Consider the following 16,502-nt stretch of genomic DNA (forward strand, 5'->3'; position numbering starts at 1 on the left):
AGCCTTGCAAATGGCTCGGCTACAAAGCGAAAAATGCATTTCATTGCTCTATCTCTCATTTGTGTGGCAGTTTAAAGGTTTAGTTGACAATGATGTGAATGTGAATGTCTTCAGCTGACTTACTGACTGTTTGAAAGACATTACAACATTGCTGCAATATGCAGTATGTATGTTCTAAAGTGACAGACGCATTAAGCCATCAAGTATGATGTGTCAAAAGTCCCAGGAAAATAAAAAATAAAATCCCAAATACAACATCTCTGGTGTCTTGATTTGTGTTTTTCCTCTCTTCGCTGTCTGACAGCTGATATTGTCTTCCATGTGTAGAAAATATTTCCTGGCACTGCGGCACCTGCATAGAACTGCCAAAGGCGTCACAGGAAAAAGCGGGCAGATTTATTAAAATTCCTGAACACTTGACATTTTGGAAACACGAGGCAAAGACACCAACATCATACTGCATTTGCTACTGATGAGTAAGTCACGATTCGCAGGGGAGTCATACTACAGGAGCCCAGCTGTGCATTCAGTACTGTATACAATTATACAAAATGTTTGTTGTAATGCCTCGTAAAAACACAAAAGTTTTATGGTTGAAAAGTATCTTATGGGATTAACTGAATGATCCTTTTCACTAATGTTCACATTGTGCTCTTGACATAGTTTTGGTACATTATTCAACCATGTAACACATCTGGAGAGACTACAAATGAACACCTGGTGGCTCAGTGGTTATCACCGTATAGCCTCAGAGGGTGGTGGTTGTGTCGAGTTTGATTCTTCTCTGTGTTCTTATGTGGGTTTCCTCACACAGTCTAAAGACCAGCAGCTCAGGTGGATTGCAGAGTTTACAAAGATGTGAACTCAAAACATTGCAACAGGCTAAAACACACGGAAAGAATCACACAGTAAGAACAGATGTGCAGGAAGAGCCAAAAAGCCCAGAGGCTTATCGTGAGGCTCCTCTTGAGCAAGGCTGGATTACCCACAGGGCAAAGCTGGAGCCTGAATGCTTGAGGTTCATGTGTGGCAAGTAGTTTGTGGTCATTCCTGAATTGCAACTTTGTTTGACATTACTGCATGCACCACTAAAGCACAATATGAACTGAAATGACAAGGACAACACCTGCACTATTACAGTGAGGCTCTATCTTGTAGTGGAACTTGAGTTAAAGATCTAGATTTGAGGCCTTTTTCATACCAGTTTGTATTTTGCCTACATGATGCATAGTCCTAAACAGATTTGTGCTTACACAAATTACCAAACTAATACATACACAATGCACAGAATGGGAGAGACCAACTAGGGCCCTGGCCTTGAGTGGTCAACTTTAAGGAGCAAAATAACTAGACAACAATCATCCACTCACTCGTGTAAACCCAATAATCCAATACCCATGTACATTCAAAAACAGCACTAGCAGCTGGCAATGAGGAATTTCTTAACACATTCTCTAAAATGCTCTGGGGGAAAGTGAGCAAAATTAGTGGGAATTAAACTCCAGATATAGGAACTTGCTTAGAAATTATGAGTTGGGCATTCAAAGTTCTTGGAAATGCAAAGTAAAGTTGATGGCTGTTCCTGGTTTTGTAGTTGTGAAAGTATGATGAAATAGTTATTAAAAACAGAAGGACATGAAGTGAACAACATGAAGTTTGTTGATTTGGACACTGAGAATGGCAGAACTTGAAAAAATGAAATAAGTGTGGTCCCTGTGTCATAGACAAGATAGAATTCTAAGAAATCTCTTCTGACCTAAAAAGACGAGTTGTTGTTTTTCTTTGTTATATTGTCATGAATTCTTGTTATTTTGCCCAAGTAGGGGATGGAAATGATAACACTGGCATGTGTAGACCGGGGCAATGCAATGAAAGGGGTATGCGGTTTGATTTAAAATAGCATACAACCCAATACAATAACAAATCAAAAGTGACTTCACATAGGTGATATTTATTGAAGGGCTCACTTTAATCATGTCCACCCCCTGTAGAACATGTACTATATATGCATATGACACAAAGACAATGTTGTAAGCTGTATGTAAGGTCTTTTGTGACATGCTTGTATCATTGGATCATCATTGTAGATACATCAATTGTTATTTACTATACAACCTTTTCAGATTGCTTGTAAAATGACATGAAGGATAATGTGGATGAAAGTAGCACAAAAATGAAATGTAATTTTTTTGTGACTATACAGGCATCTATTATATTTAATGTGACAGCATTTTGGTCAAATTGAAGAGATATTCACGTAGTGGAAGGTCACTTTAAACTGGTCGTTTTCAGTGATTCAGAGCCTGTATGATAAGCTTCGAAATGACGAGAGCACACTGTCCTTGTCTGGCCTAACACAAGCTCTCTCTCACACACACACACACACACACACACACACACACACACACACGCACGCACGCACGCACGCACACACACACACACACACACACACGCACGCACGCACGCACGCACGCACGCACACACACACACACACACACACACACACACACACACACACACACACACCACATCACTGCAATTCACGCAACATTCAAGCTGCTGCCATGGCAACCTGTCTCCATCCCCCAGGGGATATTGCACAGGACCGCAAACATAAACACAAACACACACACACACACACTGAAACACACATTAGGGACCTCATGCTCTAATCTCCTGGGAAAGAACACTGTGCCAAAAGGTACATTTCATGCCTGCTTAGAAAGGAAAATTATGGCAAGGCGTCATGATTCACTTTCCTTTTTTTACAGCATGTACAGTATCATGATGTAGTCACAGAACTCCATCACAGCATGATTATGGTCGGCTTACTGCCATTTCCGTCATCTAAATTGAATTACCGCTTCGTTATCCTGTATTCATTTATATGCAACAGTGTTTCTCCCATGTTATTTTTCTTGATGGGGTGAAACAGCCTCTGAAACACCATACAAATGAAATCCATTCGAGCAAGGCAGCGGCTTCTCTTTTCAATTTGAGAGGAATAATAAGCACTGTGTAATGATTTTCATGCTATTACTGCACCAAACAATCAAGGCTCGGTGGAGTCCCACACGACATGTGAAGCAGCAGACACAGAGGTGGGGACGTCTCGGTGAATTAGACTTTGATGAAGTGTTGGCGAAGACATCACTTGCTACTGTACTTCATCACTTTAGCTCCACTTCCTGCCTGCAGTGCTGCTGTGTCTCATGTGACAAGCCTAGTCTCTTTGCTTGTACGTACCACACACAGGCACACACACACACACACACACACACACACACACACACACACACACACTCACACACACACACACACACACACACACACACACACACACACACACGCACACACACACACACACACACACACACACACACACACACACACACACACACACACATAGGGTTGCTCTGAAATCCTACTTCTGTGCAATCACTCATTATACTGTGGGTGTCAAACAACTTCTTGCTGAAGACAGCGGTGATAACTGCTGCATGACAATCAGTTCAAACAAACAAGGCTGTCTCCTTTGTTTACGCACAACATTGTCTATAAGAAAAATCAGCAGAGGACTCTTTTTGTGCTGCGAAATCTGGACGGGGAAGTCACCGTCGACAAATGAGAATCTAGGCCACGCTAGATTGAGGGCAGCGGATATCAGATAAGAGCATGCATCATTTAGTCTCCAAAAAAAAAAGAAGAAGAATGGTTACATGATGAGAGTCACAAAGGGAATGCCTGCCTTTCAGTAGCAGTTTCAGAGATTGTTGTGTGGTCTGTTTGCCGCACTGCTTCGAATATGCCATGTATTCACATATTTGGGGATGTGCAGCTATTAGGATTTTAATTGACTGTCGTCTCAAAAAGCCTTCGCTTCAGGCGAAATAGCCTCAAGCCTGACAGAGTAAAAACACAGAGGGTGGACAGAGGGAAAAAGAGAAAAGGAGGAGTGAAGGACCTGTGATAACTGTCACAGTAAGCAACATTAGCAGCATTAGCTGTGACAGTAATGATCTGTTTCTAACATATCTGGCTAACATGTCAAACAAACCATGCCTGTGGCAATCAGTGCTAGGCATGGGTCAGTGTATTTAGCATAATATCATAGCTCGAATGACTGCTACCACAGCATGTGAGGAGGCCGGCACAGAGCTCTCCTTCTTACTATATTTTTTGAAAATGATGTACATAGAGATGGATAATGAACAGGCTGCCATGTCTCAGTGTTCCAAAGGCTCTGGAAAGCCCTCTGATGAAGCCCAAGATAACCATGACCACAACCTTTCATATTGTCTGCCAGATAGGCCCTGTAACTCATTTTAAGTCAGATTTTAGATGTCTCTAATGTGGTACATCATAAAGAGACAGGGGGGTGTAGGTGGGTGAAGCAGACTTTTTAGATATCATCTCAGTGATTATACCTTTGATGGTTTTTCCTCCTCAGAGCAGGACAGCCCCCTCAGCAGCACACCTCTGCAAGTGGAGCACAGATCAGGAGATAAGGTGGAGGATGAGAACAGCTCGGCTGCTAGTTTCTCAGTGTAGCACCTTAGGCTGGCCCTATCTGCTGACTCGTACAGTGCTTTAATGCTGACCTCACAGGTGTGTGTGTGTGTGTGTGTGTGTGTGTGTGTGTGTGTTTGTGTGTGGGCAAATAAAAGCAAAACAGAAAGGTTTTCATTTTCTTTTCAAAGACCATCATGTAATGTTCCTATCATGGCTCATCAGTATGTTGTGTTAACAATAAACACAGCTGTCATGCTACAAACACAGTCAGGAAAGGTGATGTGCCCAGGATGCAAAAAACCTAGCCTGGATGCCAGCCGATCCCACAACATTTGAGGTCAGGAAATTCACTAGAATCTGAGTATGACGACGTCAGGCTACAAAAAACCTCCAATCCTGTGTTGTTTACCCACAGATTCGCACATACGCATTTCCATTTTCATTTGATTTAATTTTCTCTCTCAAATCTAATTACTCTTCCTTTCTTTGCTTTTACACACATATGCTCACAAACACACACACACACACACACACACACACACACACACACACACACACACACACACACACACACAGATGCAAATAACAAGCATGATGTAATTATTGCAGCCTTGGTAAATTCTACTCATTTCCTGCAGAGAGATGACCTGCAAATGAGAACCGCTGTTGTGTCATAATTAAAAACAATCTCTAAAAATGCAGGATGCGTATCTTTTCTCTCTGTTGTAATATAAAGAAGTATATTATACGAGAAAAAAACACACCAGCAATTGTGTAGTTTGGACAACTATTTTCCCAAGTGGATATAGTTGTAAAGTTCCTGTGTGCGTACTCTAGGAAAGAAGAGAAAGACGTTTGCTTCACAGTGCTCTCCATCAGACTAACAGATGTTGTTGTCACATTCCATCCTGACCACTGACATCACCATTGACTGTGCTGATGATCCTCTGTTTTCTCTAAATTACTGTAATTCAGCTGGGATGAGCCACATTTGGAAATTGTCAATTGTTGCTAAAGGAAATGTGGTTTTAAATAATTACAGTATTAAGCAGATTTAGACCATTTTGCTTTCAGATAACCACAGAATTATTTACAATGGCAAAGAATGCTAATAAGGATTGTGATGATAACAGTGACTCCAGCAACTACACTGCTGCTGCAACTGAAGACGATTATAATGATCATGATGGTAAGAGAATAGTAATTAGAGCAATGAGATGCCCACACATTTGAATCTGCTTTAAAAGTCACAGAAACCTGCAGACATGTACAAGCACCCTTTGGCATCTAATATCACTCTCTGGAATGTGTCCTACTGTGATGCAATTCTGTATCATATGTGGCACAGCTAAAGCGCATATTGTCTGCCTGTCAATGATGTTGCTGTGTAAATTACTTTGGGGATGTAGTTTGGTTAAGGTGTATTATTGCTCTGAAATGTGCCATGAGTGCCAGCGGGCTGTTACATTATATGAAATCCAACAGATGGCTTTCTACAACCATGTTGAAGGTGACCTCTCTGACTTCAGATGTAATAACTGCCAAAGAAATGAGGGAGCGAACCGAAAAGCAATCCCCTCAGACAGTGATAACATCACACTTTGGAGGCGCAGAAAACAAAAGGGATTGGAATGGAAGAAAATATCAAATATTAAACAATGGATCGCAGATGCCGGTGTAAAAAGTCCTTCACTTTGAATGATTTCAGCTGATCAGAGTATGAGATACTGCACATGGTGTAGTCATGTTGTGAGGCCCTGACACTCTCAATAATCCTGTCAAGCTATATTTTTCGTACACAATGTGTGTAATATTGGCGGGCTGATGACATATTGAGGATAGCGGCAGAAAGAGTAGCCCATGAGGTAACATGCAAAACAACATTATCTTTTAATGTGCAAAAAATCTCTCAAATGAAAGGATATTTTGCTTCAATGAAGCACTTAGTTCTTTATGGATGACAAAGATGAAGCACTGCTATCATGTGGAACACCAACAGATTTTATATGAAAGGCAAATCTATAATTTGTGCTGAGTTGCATTTTGACTGCAGCTTTTCTGTGATGGAACCTTTTTGCGGAGGAAGACTAGCTCCACTCCATTGTGGAAAAACTAGCAGGCCCACTCCAAGCCGGCCCCCAGCTCTGTCTCTGTGTTACAATGAATCTGACTCAGGCTTCCAGAGGAATGAGTGGCTGCTGCCTGCTCACTGCTCTTCTCTCACATGGCCCGCTGCCAGAGCTCTAATTTAAGCTCCAGGCCTTCTGCTGGGAGGGGGGCCTGCTCCCTAGAGTGGAATTGATGGCTGTTAAGCTCATCAATGGGGATGAGTCATCTGAGGCAGCCAGCCGCTTCATTCCTCCTGGTCTGCCTGCCTGAAGTGGAGGAGAGTCAAAATGCTCAGTTACTACCTGCTCTCTCTGGTGGATCATGCCTTTTAGAAAGCACATAATAAGGTGAAACGTGCACTACACTTGAGAGTGAATTAGTGCTTGTGTGTACCTTTGAATTGCAACACATTTGAGTAGATATTTTTCAGATAATTTATTGAGTGTTTGCATAGTCACCGGAGCCAAGAACCTGTGTCTGTATTCATGTGCATAGTCACGCAGGCCATGTTTGTGTTCAAAAACCTGTTAAGCAACAATTTCCATATCCGTCTAATTCTCAAAGGTCAGAAGCCTTTAAGCAGTAGGCTGATGGCGGTTCGCTGAACATGCATCTGATTCCATTTGGGCTAGTTTCAGTTTCAAGGCCTCCCACCTTCCTGTCTCATAATCACTCCTACAGATTTTCAAATCAGTCTGGGCCCTGAAGTTCAGACTGAGATGACTTCTGATCAACAACTGGCTAAAACATTTTCCCTGTGGTCTTGGAAGGATGTTTGGTGTCCACACAATATTCTACGGTTGCTTAAAATGACTGAGAATGGCCACAATGTGAACTCTGCAACACTGTTTTGGTCCATAATTGCCATTCCTTCAGCAGAATCCAACAGCTTTCTCATCTCCACAAGCTGCAATATATCTGGGTGGTGACTGGTCTATAAATGCTATCTTTAAATTCTGTGGCAAGCATGTTACCATGACTGCTAGCCGGCTGCCAAGTGTTGTGTGATAGTATTGAATCGAAATGGATAGCAGCGAGGAAGCAAGAGCACAACATTCAATGCCTTATAACATTCATTTTCAAGTAGGCATCCTGCTTATCAAGCCACTGCAACCACAAACACATCTCAGTGCTGCTTACAGGTCATTATGCCCTCTGCATATTCCCTGAACTGTGTGTGTGTGTGTGTGTGTGTGTGTGTGTGTGTGTGTGTGTGTGTGTGTGTGTATATGTGTGTATATGTGTGTTTGCACAATCTTGTTGGTGCAACAGGAATGTTAAAAGCCCTCATTATCTCTATGGAAAATGATTGCTGACCATGGTTGTGTTGACATGTCAACCTTATTATGTGCTATCAGAATGCATTGAAGCTCTGAGACTAAACTGTGCTGTTAAGAAAGTTAAAGTACTGTAGGATGCAGGCAAGCATGTTTCAAACATTAAAGGTAAGTGTGAGAAATATCTGTAAGACAGTAATAAGAGAAAAGAAAATCCCCCTCTATGTTGCTATTTGTAGCATCCCTGACTGCCTACACCCTTGATCTGTAAGACTAGCTGCCCACCATACACGTATTTGGGCTGAAGTCTACACTTAAAGGGATAGTTCCGATTTTTTTAAGTGGGGTTAATGAGGTATTTATCTATAGTCAGTGTATTGCCTACAGTAGATGGTGGTCGGCATGCCTCAAGTTTGGAGAAGCAGGCAGGAGTGCCAACACTGAAGCTAAGTAATGGACTGCTGTGGACGGGGGCAGCAGCAAAACTTACTTTAAAAAATCTATAACAGTTTAAGTACGCTATATTTAGAATATTTTCACCGCTTTACCGTGCTGTCAGACAGCCCTTTCTGACGGGGAACTGAAGCCACTTGTTTACATTTATGCTCCCTTCAAAGCCACCAGATTCCTTTCACAAGAACAGTAATTTTACCTCGCAGAACATGGGAGTTTCTGGTATACCAACAAAAAGGGTTAGGGTTAGGGTTAGACAAACATATGGTTTGCTGTGTGAGATCCGAACTATCCCTTTAAGAGTACAGATTAGCTTCTCTTCTCTCCATATAATCATTGAACAATGCCTCCTAGCACAGGATACAGTGTGTACAGTATGATTCCACTGCTCTTATTTAAGGGGTTTCCTCTCATGGTTGATCTTAAAGGATACTCTATGTGCACACACGCCTGGGAACACATATACACATATCATATATACAGTATTTACTGTGCCAGTACAATCCCCAAGCGCACTTTGCACATTAACGGAAACACTGCAAATAAGATGAGGCTGTACATACATACAAAATAACACTGCACACATCTTTAAATATAGACACCAGACTATAGATCGAGCTGGTCCACGCTCACACATGCAGACACGTAAAATGAACACACAGGAAGCCCTGTAGTGACTCAATGTCACAATGATTTAGGTTCAGAATGGCAAAGGAGCGCTCATGACTCAGAGTTTCCATTGTGGCTCCCACTCTCCCAGTGCAACTTTGCGTGTGTGTGCAGGTGTGCGTGTTTATATGTGTTTGTGGTGTGTGTAGCATGTCTGTTGCTGTTCATAGAACCACTGTGCTTGCTCTGGGGCTTTACCCAACCAAAGTGGATCATAGCACGATCTCTATCACTTTCTTCCAGTCTAGCTAACGTGGTGTGTGCTCTATTTGTGCTCCATGTATGTAAAATATAGCTAGCGGCTGCCGTGAGCATGGGTCAGGATAAAGCATCAGAGAACATATGGTAGCACACAGCAGCACAGAGCCAGGGGTTTAAAAGAGAAATCTTTATTCCCACTCTTACAGAGCTTCGGCTTTCATGCTTAGACCCATCATGTGACACTATCCGAACATTAAATGAATTCTCAACTGTGCCTGCACAACAAGCAACTTCAAAGTGCAGCAGTGCTTTCACTGAGAGTCCTTGGCTCAGACATTGAATGTGGTATCACTGTAACTTTGCCACAGATGAAAAGGACAGGATTTCCCTTACTGTGTAATACCTGGAGAAAGTATCCCAAAACCAAGCCTTTGATACGCCTCTGAGAGCCAAATGAGGCCCCGCATTATGGTGTGTCACTCACACAGGCAATTCCAGGATTTTTTAAGTGGGGTGGCACAGGGGATGACGACCAATAATCAGTCAGGGGGGGCCCGGGGCGAGGGGGCATTTGATGACAATACAGCATAGAAAATCTGCTTAGAAATATAGGAAATATTGGATAGGATATCACAACATAATGTAATTCTGCAAAAATAAAACATCACATTCATTATTAGTTTCACTTGTTTTCATTTTAAACTAATTGTATATCTGAATACAATACACATTTTCCATAGGCTCAGTCTGCCTCTTAAAAAAAATAAAACTATTGTGGATAGTCATCATGGAAACATGAATTGGTTATGTGACAAGGGCTGGGAACATTGGCAGAACAGGCAGCCAAGTGACAGTACTCTGATCCAATGGAAATGGCAATTGTCAGAGTGACAGCACTCTAGCCCAATGAATTGGGGGGGGGCACCAGGGGACGGCGATCAAATTTAGTTAAAGCTTAGATTGGGCCCAAAAAAATCAAACCTGATCCTACCCGAGCCTGTGCACGTTGTGTCTGAGCCCGGCCCGGACCGACACATAATTATGAGCCCAAGCCCGATTTAAACCAGACAATTTTTGAATACGCGGGGCGTTATAACTGACGTTCTCAACTACAATTCCAAGTTGTTTGAACTACAGAAATCTGTTTAGAATTATCTCAATGAATAATGCAACAAGGACAAAGCATGTAAACTGCGTTGTTTGTTCAGGCCTATTCAGAATGGAATGGATCGCAAATGGATCCGAATGAAGAAACCTCGACCCTAGCTCCCTCAGCCGAATAGTGTGGGTAACAGATCAAGGTAGCAACATAATCAAAGCCCTGGAACCATATAGGAGACTCTCCTGTCTCGATCACCTAATTAATACCTTTCGCCTTCGTCCTTCGCCACGGTCTGCATGTTGACGCACTGGCCGGATATAGGAGAGACCATATCTGCTGCTAAAGGACTCGTGAGATATCTGAAACAATCTGGCTTGGTTGCGCAATTATCGAAGACAGTGCTACAGATGGAGGAGACACGATTTAGAACAGTTTACCTCACACTCAAGTCAGTGCAGGACATATACGGAGGTTGGGTTTAGGAAAAGAAGAACGGGGAGAGTTAACGTCACACGCCGGGACACGATCCGCGGTCTCTGGGGGATGCGGGACAATAACGCGACGGTTGTGTTTAGGAAAAGAAGAACAGGGAAAGGACACGTCACACGCCGGGACACGATCCGTGGTCTCTGGGGTGAAAGTCCTGTGTTGTCTGGGGTGAAAGTCCTGTGTTGTTTGACCCATCCACCACCCCAACCCTGCGCGGATTTTCGGCATTTCATACTACTCGCTACCGCAGTCGTGCTGTGATCACGAAAGATGCTTCCCATTGAAATACATTAGTTTAAAATAAGTGCTGACCACCACGAAATAAACGAGATAAACGTGTCCGTGTACACGAATCAATAGATTAAATAACGTGACCATTTCACGAACTGCCGTGAGATGGGTTGTATACCCAGAGCTACGGGAGAAGCTGGAGAGGCATAGCTTTCTCCCCACCCAATTAGGCTAATAAAGTAATGATTAAAAAAACAAATGGTTGATCAAGGGCCCGGCCCGCCCTGAGGATAGTGGCGGGAAATATCGGCCCGACCCGGCCTGCGGGCTCGGGCAGAGAATCTAAACTCTACACCCCGTTCCCCACTTTTAGGCCCGCCCCTGGTCACTCAAACAGAGAATAGGCATGTGTATTGTGTACCAATCACATCTTGAATGGTACACGTCTTTGCAAGTCAGACGCACACTTGACATTAAAATGCATCTTTACTGTCTTAGTACTGTCTAGAAATAATGGTGCGTACTGTATATTGAGTGCTAAATTGCTGAATGTTACTGAACTGGTAAATTAAATTGTCAGATAGTTTCCCTGCACCTCAGTTAAAACAAAGCTAAGAAAGAATTCAAATATACTGTATATGTTTACAGCATTAAATTAAACTTTACGTGTTGTGACTCTTCTGTAAGTCTGCAGCCAGATTTCAGTCTGGACTGCAGTGTCACGTGGTTTCCTGCTGGCCAGGTCACGCGGTATTGGCCGCTCCTTACTGGAAGACAGGAAGCACTGGTCTGTTGTGTCTCACATGCCTCATATGTCTCTCTGAGAGATGCCTGTGGGCTCATTTATAATGCATTAATGGAAAGGGCCACAGGAAAGTTTGTCTCCTGATGGGGGAGTACCAGAACACTTCCATTCATTACAGCTGGATACAGCCTGCCAGAAGATAGGCCTATGATGTAGCTGCTTGGCTCAAGCTATCAATAATTTTGTAGGCCATTAGTTAAAACTACAAATGTAGCTACAGAGGAAATCACGAAAAGGCTTGGTAACCAGTCACCTATACATTCATTCTGACTTTCTGTCTGCAACTTTTCAGCAAGTTTTGGACACACCCAGTCTTTTAAATAAGAAAGTTCTGATGCAAAGTTTTGCAGTTTTTGCCTCAGCCCGGAGCACTGCAGCCAGCTGTCTTTCCAATGTTATGTCTCTTGTTGTGGCTATGATCAGAACATGATGCAAGGCAAGGCGGTGAGTGAGAAACATGTGGCTGGTGGCTCGGCTTTGCCTGTGGAGAGGGACCTCACCTTGATTGTTACTGATGAGGGCTGACTTCACTTCAGGCACTCAAGACACCAAGCTGTTCTCCAGCCCAGAAAAAGCACATGATGAGATTCTCTTGAACCGATAAGGCAGCGAGGATGTCCCATGATTTCAGAGAAAAATGCACAAGTACTCTATGTGCAACCATCGGCAACGAGTTACTAACACGGTGACACTAACCAATTGCTTCATGCTAATCTTCAAATTGTACACTATGTTAGCCTGACAGTGCTAAGCTGAAGTGCTTGCTCTAACAGACACACTAATTATCACCTTCTTTCTTATTATTCATCTGTTCCAGTACATTACTGGAATTCAACCACTTCATTTTAAGGATGGCTTTAACGCTTGGCTGGGAATTGATTCTTTTCTTGGAAGCCATGCCGGATTCATTCCTCCAACTCAGACAGGCAGAGGCAAGATATGAACTGCTGCTCTAGGAGAGATTTAAACGGAGTCTTCTCTGCTAATTCATGTTGTGACTACGTGCGTGCATGAGCTCAAAGGGGCGTACAAATTGCGCATGTGACGAGGGCGTGAAAGTGGGTGCGGAGTGTGGTTAGCGGGTGTGAAATTAACATGTTGGACGTCTGTTTTTTGTTTGTGTTTTTCCCCACCAATGCGCACTCTCTCTTTTTTTCACAAGGGCAATTATCATCGTAACCACAGCGCTTCCTGCCATCAGTCCATAATGCCATTCTGCAGGGATCATCCTCTGGGTTGTACCGAGATAAAAAGTGGTGAAGAAATAAGCAGCAACATTTTTTTTTTTAGGATCAACAATTTTTTTTAACAGCATACAAAACACACAATTTGCAACATGAACACATCCCCTACCCCCGAACACACCCATTCGTCATCACCACTTACTCAAAGAAAAAATAAGATAAGCTAACATTTAATACAATACCATAAAATAATAACAACATAAACAGCTGTAAACCAAATAAACATATGTATGTGACAAAACAATAAGCACATTGTATACGTTGTATATGTCCACAGTACATGGCTTCTTAGGAGCCCTCCAGAAAGCTCAGGTACTTTCCCCATTTTCTAGTATAAACATTCAATCTGAAAAACCGTTTATATGAAGAAAAAAAATTCAGATGCTGCCACCGAGCCATCTCACAAGCCTTTTAAAGTTTTCACTTTCTCTTGGCCAGTAATACTTTGAAAACCCAGCCACTCTTAAGAGGAACATTACCATCGTGCATGACTCATTTGAAATATAGTTTATGAGTTAAAGTTAATGCATTACCCCTGAGGATTCATGCTTGACAACAGCAAATTATCTCAGGAGCACATGATGTGTGCCGTCATGATGACATGAGTAGCACTCATTGACACGAACACGGGGAGTCAGGCATACGTGTATTTACATGTGCATGCACACTCGCAGGCACCTACACATTCATGCACATGTGCTGCTCATAAACACACACAGACACAAACAGTAGATAAAGCCTGGGGCATCTGTGTGTGTGTGTGTGTGTGTGTGTGTGTGTGTGTGTGTGAGACTCAGCAGACCTAGTTTAATAAATGGATGTGAGTTTTCGGAGACTGACTCACTGAAAGAACGACTCCGAGTTGCAGACATTAGACCTTTTGAGAGCAGATAGCAGAGGTTAAATAAGTCACAGATGTGCTTAAATGTCATCACTAGCATGATAAAAATAAGAACCTGCTCAGGTTTGACCTCTCCATTCCCAAGTTTTATAATCCACTCCTTCACTTGGGTGTGTGTGTGTGTGTGTGGGCGGGGCGTTGTGTTGCAAAATTGTGACTTTTGTATAAATTCATTGTTTCAAGGTCAGCTTTGAGGCTCAGCAATAAACATGAGTGAACTCATAAATGTATCGCACTGGGGGGAGGAGACACCTCAATGAAAACCTAATTTGTTGTGAATATGAAACTTATTAAATTCTAACTTTTGATCTGCTTTGCATATTTTGTGCTAATTACAGCACGGGAGGAAATGCCTCCTTTGCATATTTGAGAGCATTAGAATAAGAGAGCACGAGAGTGAAACAGGGAGACAAAGAGGGTGGAAAAAAGGAGGGAAGATTACATGCTGTTGGCCTCTATAATGAGATTGTCGTTGAATATTCCAACCAACCTTAATACCTCTCTGCAGTGTTTGAAGATTGTGTTTCCATTTGGGCCGGCCTGGATGGACTGATTAATCACTTTTTAATCAGGATGCCTCAGTGAATAAGTCAGCCCTCGAACGTCTTTTGAAGCACTGAAGCGACACAGTTTTAAATTTATTTGCTCTGAGTTTCTCTGCTTCCAATATTCATCACAGGGACAGAAAACTAAATGTTTGATTCCTTTACACTGTTGCAGTGGTGATATACTGCATTGCAGTAAATGATGGCCAATAGCCAACAAGTGACAGTATTGTACAAACTGCTCATTCTTTCAAAGATAAATAGCCACCAAACACTTAATACACTGAGTCCCTTCCTCTTTGTTTCTGTCTGATTGTTTCTTTGCAAATACAAACCGGTTAAACACGAAGGTTTACAGATAGCTACCTCTGATATGCTTTGATTTCCTACATCGTCTAACACACTGCACTGTGACCAATGACTTGTTAACAGGTGGTTTGTGTGCATCACTCTAGGATGGTTTGCGTACACTTTACATAGATTTACATCATTTGACATTGAGAAATGATCCACTGGCAAAGACAGCCTGATGGCAAAGTCACTGGGTGTAAGTCACACAGTGCTGCAGACAGTACAGCATGTGGTGCATGACGTTTTATTAAAATTGAGCTTCATAATGTTATTTGCTTATGTGCTAACTGCAGTGTAATGGATGAAAGGGTGAGCGGTAGTCTACATGACTATATAAGTCTATATGTGTGTCAGTGCGTGGGCTTTTATGTGCGGCATATGTACATGTATTTATGTTTCTACTTCCCCCAAAAAGCCAAAAAGTCAACTTCCTTTCTGGTTTGCAGATGTAGATATTTAAGTATTTATGAAACAATTCACCCTGTCTTCCTTCATTGTAAAAAGCTGGTAGCTTGTATAACTACGTTTAAAGTAGCTCCTCCAAAACTGTTGTTCAGGTGGTCCAAAACATTTACGGGATCATCCGTGAGTTATTCGCTTAACAACATTACCATGACAATATTGTTGTGCCTGGCTGAACATCCTCTCCTCGTTGCTAAGAGAGCTGTTCCCTACCATCGACTCACCTCAGCTCACACTCCACATCACAGCACTCCTTTTCTCCTCCCCCATTCTCTTATTCTGTCTGCCTGTCTCTTGTCTCGGATTATTCATTCAAGAGCTAAAAGTCAAAGTTTATCTCTGTCGGTGCTCAGTGTGTCTTTATGGCTCTGTCAATCTAGCCCCACCTCCTCCTATCTATTACTGTCCCCTTTTATCATCTCCCCTCTCTCCCAGCCTGAGTTGAGGAAGGGAAAAAGTCATGATACCTGTGATGTTTGGTGGAAAAGTGGGGAACAGAGTGGCACAGAAGTCAGTCAGCCTATCAGTGTGCATGAGTCATGCGGCTGCGAAACTCAGAGAGGATGAAATACAGAGAGAGAAATGCAATAGAGTCAGGGAGGGAGTACAACAACTAAAAAGAGCATAATCATAATTCAAGAGGGAGAAAAGAATAAAAGACACTTAGATGAACAACCTTTTTGCACCTGGTTATCTCGAGGAAAAGACAAGGAGGGACAACATCTGCAATGGCTTACAGATAACCATCTCTGCCTATGATTTATGAAAGAGTTACGAAATTGAAGTTAGAAACCTCAGTATCAACCTCTAGCCATCAGCGTGCTCTCCTTCATCACTGCCATCTTATCAGCTTTGTCTTGAGCTGAGTGTGTTTTGCATACGGCCAGCAGGTTTTGCATGTGGGCCACATTATTGTCGCCTTGCTGAATTGCATTATAGAAAGTGAGCGAAGCAGACTCCAGAGAGCGAAAAAGGAGACAGGGAGACAATCTTCTCCAGGCAGAGGTGAATTCAATCTGTACTCACTAAGGGGCGAGCTTCTGTCCTGTCCTCCTGTGAATTAGCCTTCAGACTTCAGCGAGCTCGTGTCTTACAGCACAGTTCAGCATGTGCAGAATGCTGTGCCCTTTTGCGTCAATTTTACCACAGCA

The sequence above is a fragment of the Sander lucioperca genome, chromosome 19 (assembly GCF_008315115.2).
Source record: "Sander lucioperca isolate FBNREF2018 chromosome 19, SLUC_FBN_1.2, whole genome shotgun sequence".
Taxonomy (NCBI): domain Eukaryota; kingdom Metazoa; phylum Chordata; class Actinopteri; order Perciformes; family Percidae; genus Sander; species Sander lucioperca.